We start from the raw sequence: 9,797 nt of genomic DNA, 5'->3' as shown, positions 1-9,797 counted from the left end.
TACCGGTAAAGAAAGGGTTAACCAAGAAAAGATTCCTAATCTGTACTTTCTCAGGCTTTTTCTCATGCTGCCAAGGGACATACGCACACATGAAATCAAGGTGACCGCTGGAACAAAATGAGGTGTCTGTCAGGTCCGTATCACCATATCATCTGACCAGAAATCTGGTCCCTGGGGACCAGGAATGTGCATTTCAGCTTAAACTGTCCTTACAAACCCAGCAAGAAAAATCCAAAGCCCAGGTAGCTGTATTTCTAATACGTACATTGTGAAATAAGCATTAAGCCCATTTGAGTGCGGCAATAAAAAACATGAGCAGATCCAAACCCTAACCCCACCCAGTAGTAGGTGAAGCACCTGCCTTATCACATTACGCAGCGCAAACACCGATGACCTCGACGCCTCCAGCGGCCTAAACAAAAGCTCGCGGCGTTCTCAGCCTTCTCTGACTGTCCTGAACGTGATTCTCATTTCTGAATTTGTAACCGGTAGCTTTTTAGTCACCGAATCTTCGTCTTTTCATGAGGCAGCAGTGACTAAGCGTTTAGTACTCTGTTGCTTGTAGAAGGCTAAGAAAGTGAATCGGATGAGAGCATTGTTTGTCCGCTGAGCTGTCAATGAAATGACACATCCGGTAACATATCCTCAAACCTGATGTCACTGCTAAGCTACTTATTCACTGGGGTAATTGGTACACAAAGAATGTCAAACACATTCAGGAACAAGACGCACGGCTTAAGATCAGTCTGGTCCTGCAGCAAAGAGGGGACAGTATTCAGCGTCAGGACCATGGCGCAGAGCAGTTAGCCTGCATGCTTAACCCCCTGTTCATACAGATTTGTCGTCTTAATTATATGGCAGCTATGAGCAGACCTGACATCTCTTTGTGCTACAAAGTGCACAGGGCATGTCTTGCTGTAAGGACAAGGCCTCGAGTGCACAGTGCGACAGTGACACCCTCCTTCATCCCAAAGGTCAGGCGAGTCCCATGAGCTTCTGTAGTTGACAGAGTAATAAGAATATCAGGGATCTTCAAAACTGGCCCTGGATTCCAAATCCAGGCCATGTTATCAGCTGTCCCAGATATTTAGTTTAATATTTACTGATTCTGATTGGCCAGAGGCTTCACACCCGGCTCACAGGTAAAGGAAGGCTGGAAAGTCTGCAGTGCTCATACCTTGAGGACCGTGATTTAAATGGCTTTGATGTATATTACTTTTAATACTTATACATGTGATAACTTATACATGTGATAACTGTGAATTGAACTCTGCATTAATTCATAATACAGAGGTAACATTTTTAATCGATAACAATTATACCAAAAATCTGGAAAATCTGGTGCTCTTCATAACTCATGTGGTGGTGTGGTTTCAGCAGGTGCCACAACCAGGCCCTGACCCAGCTGCACACACTGGCCAGGGACTGTCCCAGGGACATGGAATGGCACTGGGTTTATTCAAATATAGAGTAAGATAAGGCACATATGTTGCTATTTGCTAGCGAATCTTAAAAAGAATTATTCAGGGCCCCCACTGCGGTCAGGGTGCATGGATTTTTTGTAAAGCGACTCCACGCTGATGCTGGGATGCCAGCGGCAGCCTCTCACACAGCGGAAGTGCGGCGATTAGCCCAGGGAGTCTGCTGTGTTTGCTGGGTAAATATTTACAGTTCAAGCAGCACCTCTATGATCTGATTAGACACTGGAAGGCAACACCTCACATGTCCATCTACAAAAAATTCATGCCAGGGTTTCAGTATTGCCACCCAGCCAGATCTGCATGATTTTCTCCCAGAGGCATCGTGGGGCAAGAGGTCATCCATCAGAGGAAGTATTCGGGCCCAGTATCTAGACAGTGGGATCTAGACAATCCCAGTATCTGCCCATCTGGAGAAATCCCACCAGTAAGCAGGTAATCCCACCAATGAGAGTCACCAGCAGGTTATGCTCAATTAAAATCCACCTTAGTTTTCTCACAGAAAACAAAACAAAGGGACTTTTATTGCTCTGAACTTGTTACTATTTAACACCTGCCTTAATAATGTTCAACAATCAATAGCACCGTAAAAGTACCATGCCAGATAGTGATTGGGGAGTCAAACTGCTGCCCTGAATTTAAAATCCTTGTGTTGCTCATTTTCAATGCAAAGCAGCAGGCATGCAAATTCTCCTCAGAGTGTTCCCGGGTAGCACCTGTTGGGCCCACACGCTCTAAGAAACCAGGGGCATTGCTGGGCCTCAGTCACAAGACTTTTATGGATCCCTTCCTTAAAACAAAGCTTCAATTGCATTTTAAGGACCTTCTGAACCTTATTTTATAAGGCGGCTTTGCCTTACTCAGCCACTGGTCACAACAGTTAATTTAAAGATGCATGTTTGGTGACACTTATTGGGGCACAAGGACCTTAGTAATTCAGTTACACTCAAGTACAAATCATGAAAAAATATAGCGACTGCATGAAATACATGAACCGTTATGACTAATGATGAACGAACATGGGATCAGTACGAAATTAACACTTAATTTCTGGTTAATTAATACACAAGTGTTACCAAATGTTTTTATTAGTGATGACCTCAAGCGTAGTAATAGGTGCACAGAATTTCCCTATAATCTCCTATAAATCAATGACTAAAAACTTTAATTTTACTCTAAAATATCATAATATGACATTAGTACTTCACAGACATTATTTGTCATTCAGGTAGCTGAACTCTATGACTGTAGAAGTTTTTGTTTTGACACTATGTTATGCAGAGGCCAATCAGGTCATTTGCAAAACAATGGCGCCCCCTGCTGGGATTCAGAAGTTACAACCACTACTCTAAAATATTGCTAATTCATTTATGCTCCCCCCTCCCCCACCTCCAATCCGACCATAAACTGCAGCTGCTCCTGATGGGCCTGTGGATTGAACGTCAACCTGGGAATTCAGGTGACAGGATGGGCCCTGGGCTGAGAACCCAAACCCTTACGTATTCAGACACACCAACACTAAGACATGTCTTCACACACATGCCAGGAGGCACGTTACCGAAAAGAAAAACTGGGTCACTCTGCTTCCCCAGGGATGACTCAATGGGGTGCAGCCTTCTTACACAAAGCTGGTTATATGAGAAAATTCAGCAATGGGAAACCACCTGAGTGGCACACACAGTAATCGGCGGGCCACCTACGTGACCGGCAAAAGGCAGCTTCTCAGGGAGACATATACACAACTCAGCACACTAAATGAGCGATGACCCGTCTCCGTCCATCATCACATCGCTAAAACCTCCACCTAACACCTCGAGGTTTTCCTCCCTGCTGGCATGTAGGAGCACAGTAGTGAGAAAAGAGCCGGCAGGGTGTGAAAAACAGCTTCTTTCCAGTTAGACGGAAAGGGGAAGCTCAGAGGACAAGTGCCCTTCCTCAAACCGCAGTGCCACCATACAGGTCACCCCCAGTCCCAAACGGGTCACTCCCCATTGGTGGCTTGGTCGAAGATCCATGTGAAGAGGCTATTCTGTGGCAGGAGAGGGTGCTGACCCTCGTGGGAAGCTGAAGCCAGAGAAGGCAACAACATCTGAGGAAAAGCAACAACAAAAGCTGTCCAACTTCCAGCTTCAGGGTCATTCTACACCTGTGATGCAGTACTGCGTGCCTGAGAAGGGAGGACACTAGTGCCCCCTGCTGAAGCAGTGAACGCAAACTGAACTTTCAATACAAGGTAAGACAGGACTGGTGAACAGTCAGAACAGCCAAGTATCTAAGGGCAGCTTAAGACCACTATTCTCAGCTCTGCAGCGTCAACCACACAGTCAAAGATCGTCAGTTTAACAGCCATTAGGAAAACATGTGAAGACGCAAGACACTTAAAATGCAAAGTTCTATGTTACACGTAAGTGTCTCTAAGCACCCAACAATCTGCTGCTCCAGGCATTTTCTTTACTCACCTTTTTTTCTTTTACTTCCTGTTCCTCTTCCTTCATCTCCAGGCTCTGCATCTCCTCTCTTCTGTGAAATCTGAGAACGTACTCCTCCTTATGAGCTACACGCTCCCATTTCTTCTTCCAGGAATCTTAAGGTTCTGCCATATAACCTAAAGGAACAAATACCTTGATATAAAGCTAGAAAAGCATTACAACCAAGACCAGATAAAGGTACACTTTCCCTCCAATATATGTAACACAGCAGTTGGTGCTAAACAGTTGATAAATTGTAAATCTAACCCAGCATATATTTTTTCAATACTTTATCCCTGTAATATTCTCAGTCAATACACTGAAACGTAATTTAACATTCATAAATCTCTATTCAAACCTGCATTCTTGTACAAAAATTTGATGTGCAAATGCATGTAAGGTGAATAAATGAACCAGGTTTCAAGTCTAACTGTAATTTCACCTTAAATTCAAAGAACATTGACCTCCACAAGAAACGTGGTCAGCGCTATAAACTCAACTGCCAACACAGATCAAACACTAGATATTCAAGGTAGTCTGGCAACAAGAATATTATTAAAATAAGTGTATCATCTAACGAAAGAACATCTAGTTTCCATTCACGGAAAAAAAAAAACATAAAAGCCATCAGACACACAGCTAAAATGGTATTATTGCAGAAAAAAAATCCCCACAATAATGTAACCACACAACAATAACAAAAACAATCAATGGCGTTTAACCCGTCCTGTATTGGTAGACCAAGAATATCCGCTCCACACGAAGTGTCACAGGTTAAAAGGATGTGGTTTCACCCAGGTTATAGGAGAAGATCTAAAGATTAAAGGGTCATGGAACAACGTGCAAACCGCAACATTCGTTTAAAACTGTTTCCCACCGTCGGCGCGTGTTATGTGGAGCGGCGCGTCTCCCTGGCTGGCTTTGGATACTCAGCCCATTTCATAACAAGGAAAACATCAATGGACATTTAAAAAAAAATAGTGATGGTGTTCATTATATAGGAAAATGCACTGAATAGTCAAAACATTAAGATAATCTTTTGTCACGGCCGTGCCGAACCCGATCAGATACACACTTCCGGACAAAGCTTAAAAAACCATCACCAGCAAAACACCAAAAGAGTCGACGTCTCCTGTTTCCTCCTTCAAACCGTGTCTATTTGATTTATTCCCTCCAAGTTTTTAATCTGTCCTGGTGTCTCATGGTGGTTCAATGCCATTTTTACACTTTTTGGTTGCAGTCAGTAGTGCCCCTATTTCACTGTTTTTCTGCACAAAACAGGGCCACGCTGACCTCATGTACTGTTTTAGGTATTATAATAGCTCGTTTGCCTAATTGGACCAATTTTTCTTAACTGCAGGCTGCAGTCCCGAAGAATACTATACAGAGAATCTGATTATCTCGTCCATTGTATCATCTAATAAAAACAATACAGGCTACACAGTAAAGTAAACCATTATCAAACACTGTTAAACATTACAGTAAATGCATTTCTTCACAATAAAAGTAACCTCACTAAGAGGAAAAGCGTGGAAAACCTACTGTAGGCCAATTTCTTTCAGAGCCATAAATCATGCACCCGCCGATAATCAGATAAAAAAAAAACATTTTTGTAATAAAAGCGGTGACAATGATACAAACATATCAGACAACAATAAAAAGGAAAAAAGAAAGAAAGCAACACGTCCGAAAATTACAAGCTGGAGCTTGACCTGTAGGGATATTTTACAGTTCAGTTCCTGTTCTAGGTGAATCTAAACCATGCAGTTTAACTGTGGCCGCTACAGTAAGTTGTGCCACTGAGGAATAGTTTTGATTCAAAACAATGCTTGTGATATAATGACTTTATCACTAAGGACTTGATAAATGCAGGATTAGGTGACTCTCCAGGATTAGGTGAAATATACTCATTATAGGGGATGTCTATGTTGTATATACGTATTCAGGATTTTATTTACGTAAAAGGAGCCTCACTAAAATGTCCGTCGATACAACTCTCACGCAAAAAAATATTCCCTTATAAACGTAAAAGTGTGGTAGTTTGCAAACCCTACGGACTATTTACAAGTTAATAAACCAGTTACATGCATGCAAATGCGTCTCAAATTGAGCATCTCATGCCAACCAGCTAAACAAACATGGCAACTCTGGCGTTGTTGGACCTACAACTGAGGCAGGATAGGGCTCGGGATGTCCATATACAGTGGTACCTCAGTTCTCGAACTCATTAGAACTCGAATTTCTTAAAAGTCGAACCAACCACTTAGAAAAAAAAAAATACCTAGAGCTCAATCTGAATTTTAGAAGTCAAACCGTGAACGCCGACCTAAGATAACTTGTAACACGCAGCACGTCTCTCAGCGGAAACAAAGGGTAAAGCTTCAGTCTCAGCCTCGCATTCGCTGTGATAGCACCGTGCATGTTTACACTAACTGAATACATATATTTAGACAGTAAAAATACATTTAGACAATGATAGACAGTAACAGTAACTATTATTATATAATAAAATACATTTTAAAATGCATTTTATTATACATTTAAAATGTATAATAAAGCCATGTTTGTTCTGAGATGTGGGCAGCTCGAACGGGAGATTGTTGGATGTGATGTCACTCAACTCGGAATTTCCGAGTTCCGAGAGAAAAACGAACGCACCATAAGTCATGCCTATGAGTCAGCACATTTGCAACGAAAAGTTTTAGTGCTAACGACTTCATTGAAAGCCTAGTCTGTAGCACCATAGCCTAACATTTTCAGGACAGTGTTTCCTTCCACCGATATATAGACTACAGTGGTACCTCAGAACTCGAACTTAATCTGTTCAGAACTCCGGATCGAATCCTAAAAAGTTCAAGTTCTGATCGAATTTTCCCCATAAGAAATAATGGAAAACCAATGAATTGGTTCCCGGCCCCAAAAAATTACACCGAAATATGTTTTTTTAGCATTTAAACACAAAATGAACCATATAAAACAAGAAGAGCATATACCGTCCTAAACACATCTAAGCACATTTATCAAAACAGTAATTTTTAAAGTAAGAAAATATATCCAAACAATGTGTCCTGCCCCGATCGTCCGCTCCGTGTGCCACGCCCCCTCGTTAACCCCTTGTGGAATCCCCGTGTCATCAGCTGTTTCTGGCTGTTGTCATTAGTCCTCTGTATTTAGTCCGAGTTTCAGTTTGTTTCCCTAGTCCGGTCATTGAATTTTACGTCAGCGTTTTGCCTGCCGTACCTGTAATTAAACCCCGTGTTTCCCGATACCCTGACGTCTGCGCCTTTGTCTCCTTTCCGTCCTGCTGGGTATGACAATATTATTATAATTAAATGTAATAATGGTTTATTCTTAATATTAAAATAAATAAATCTTTCTTTTTAAATGTATTTTATTATAATAATTACTGTTACTGTCTATCATTGTCTAAATGTATTTTTACTGTCTAAATATATGTATTCAGTTAGTGTAAACATGCACGCCAATGCCAGGCTGAGACTGAAGCTTTACCCTTTGTTTCCGCTGAGAGACAGGCCACGTGACTCATTTCCTCGCGCGTACAAGTTATCTTAGGTCGGCGTTCACGGTTTGACTTCTGAGATTCAGATCAAGTTCTAGGTACATTTTTTTCAAACTGGTTGGTTTGACTTTTAAGAAGTTTGAGTTATAATGAGAGAACTGAGGTACCACTGTACGTACAAGAGCTATTTACAAGGCATAGACAGGTTATATACAAGGCTGGCGAGGGCTGAGGTGGACAGTACTTGAAAAACATAGAAAAAAACGAGATACAGAATGATACAATATTGTTTATATCGATATACATTTATTATTCGTTAAAATTGGAGCTTTCTTAAAGATTTTAAATAAACCAGAAGAAACGTTTCTTTAAGAAATCTTTCTTAAAGATTTTATATAAAAAGGGTCACAGATTGTCACAGTCCAGATTGATATGATTGAGTTGATCAGGAGCCTCCAAATGACTCTTTCCCATGATGGTCCATGATATTCTTTGTTTTGTGCAATAAGCTTCAGCCTTGCTGCTATTGGATAAAGGGGGTTAGATGCTGGACCTTCATTCTGATGTAACTTTAAGTCATACAGTACTCGAACTGTAAAATTAATTTGTACAGCCAGCGAAATGTTGAATGAACCATAGGTAAATATAGGTATTAGCCAGCTGAAGCTGAGAGTTATTATAATCTCTATCGCAATGACACATTTAAGTGAATACCATAGAAACAATGAACTACAAACTTTAAGCTTTGGGATGATCAGATAATCCATGTCAGTGAGGCCACTTTGAGCTAGAACAGAATCTGTAAACTACTTTCTCAATTAAAAGAACCTGGGTGTTATTTAAACATTAAGTTCTTGCTCCTTGCTGATTGGTCAGTGCATGTGTCACTAATGGTAATGTGAAACAGCTGAGACTTTTAATGAAGGAAAAAAACCAGTCAAAGCTCAAGAACTGAACTATTTAGACGAGCTCAGGAGCCTTTCAGTTTTAAAATATTTTGTAAAACCTGACATAAGAATGTATGAAATTTACAAATGAGAGGAGGCCATTCGACCCATCAAGCTCGTTTGGGGAGAACTTAACTAATAGCTCAGAGTTGTTAAAATCTTATCTAGCTCTGATTTAAAGGAACCCAGGGTTTTAGCTTGCGCTACACTAGCAGGAAGACTATTCCATACTCTAACTACACGCTGTGTAAAGAAGTGCTTTCTCAATTTCATTTTAAAATGTTCTCCCACTAATTTCCACTTATGGCCACGAGTTCTAGTGTTTAGACTAATATTGAAATAGTCATTTGGCTGAACAGCATCCAGACCTGTGACATAGCATCAAACCCTCCCTGACGTGGATTATTCGGTCACTCTACTTAAACCTCAATAACCTTATTGTAGTCAGATGAAAGATTAGTCAAGGAGCCCGAACACTCACCATTGGTTATTAACAGGTAAGATCAACTCTTATAAATAAAAAGACAAAGAAGCAAATGACTTTGCTTTTTGATCATAGACCAGCAGTGGCCAATCTTATCCGCAAAGGGTCAGTGTGGATGCAGGTTTTTGGGGTAACCTTTAGGTCAGCTGTTCAAACCCAGGTGTGAGGACTCCTCTGCCAATCAGTCCTCTAATTAGTAATATAATTAGGGAGCTGCAGCCAAAACCCGCACACACAGCGGCCCTTTGCGGATAAGATTGGCCACCTCTCTCATAGACTTTCCATAGTTTAGTGTACTATATCCATTTCGCCTGATTCAGTTAATCTGTAACCTTGTGCTTCGTTAGCAAATAATCAACATGCCACTTTCTTCACAGTAATGAAATAGCTTTGTTTCTCAATGGCCTTCAAATAAAAATGAGGTACTTTTGGCAGCAGTACGATACCCCTAACAGAATGCTGAATGCAGATTTATAAATGTTAATATAATTCCTTTTATTATCAAATGGTCTTTTTCTAACAGAGTTCAACATGTAAAGGATAACATGGCAATATATGACTCAAAATCTACCAGCAAAAGAGTTCTCAAGGGTGTGTGAGCTTCCCCTTTCTCGTTACGATACACAAATAAATGTGTGAGCAAAACTTCCCAGAATTACATTGTGAAACTGTCTGATGATACAGCTGTTATTGATTTATTGCACAAAGACCAAGATCCATCACTTTATCACAATTTGTCGACCTGTTGTGACACTCACCACCTTATTGTGAATGCAAAGAAACCAGAGATGATATTCGATCCAAAGCCAATTGTTGACCACAGTCCAGTATTCATTCACAATGTACCCATAAACAAAGTTTCTTCATATAAATATCTTGGTGCTCACATTGACTATTCAC

Source organism: Paramormyrops kingsleyae, chromosome 19, assembly GCF_048594095.1.
Source record: "Paramormyrops kingsleyae isolate MSU_618 chromosome 19, PKINGS_0.4, whole genome shotgun sequence".
NCBI classification, from domain to species: domain Eukaryota; kingdom Metazoa; phylum Chordata; class Actinopteri; order Osteoglossiformes; family Mormyridae; genus Paramormyrops; species Paramormyrops kingsleyae.
The sequence above is the reverse complement of the archived record's forward strand: the minus strand, read 5'-3'. Positions refer to the sequence as shown.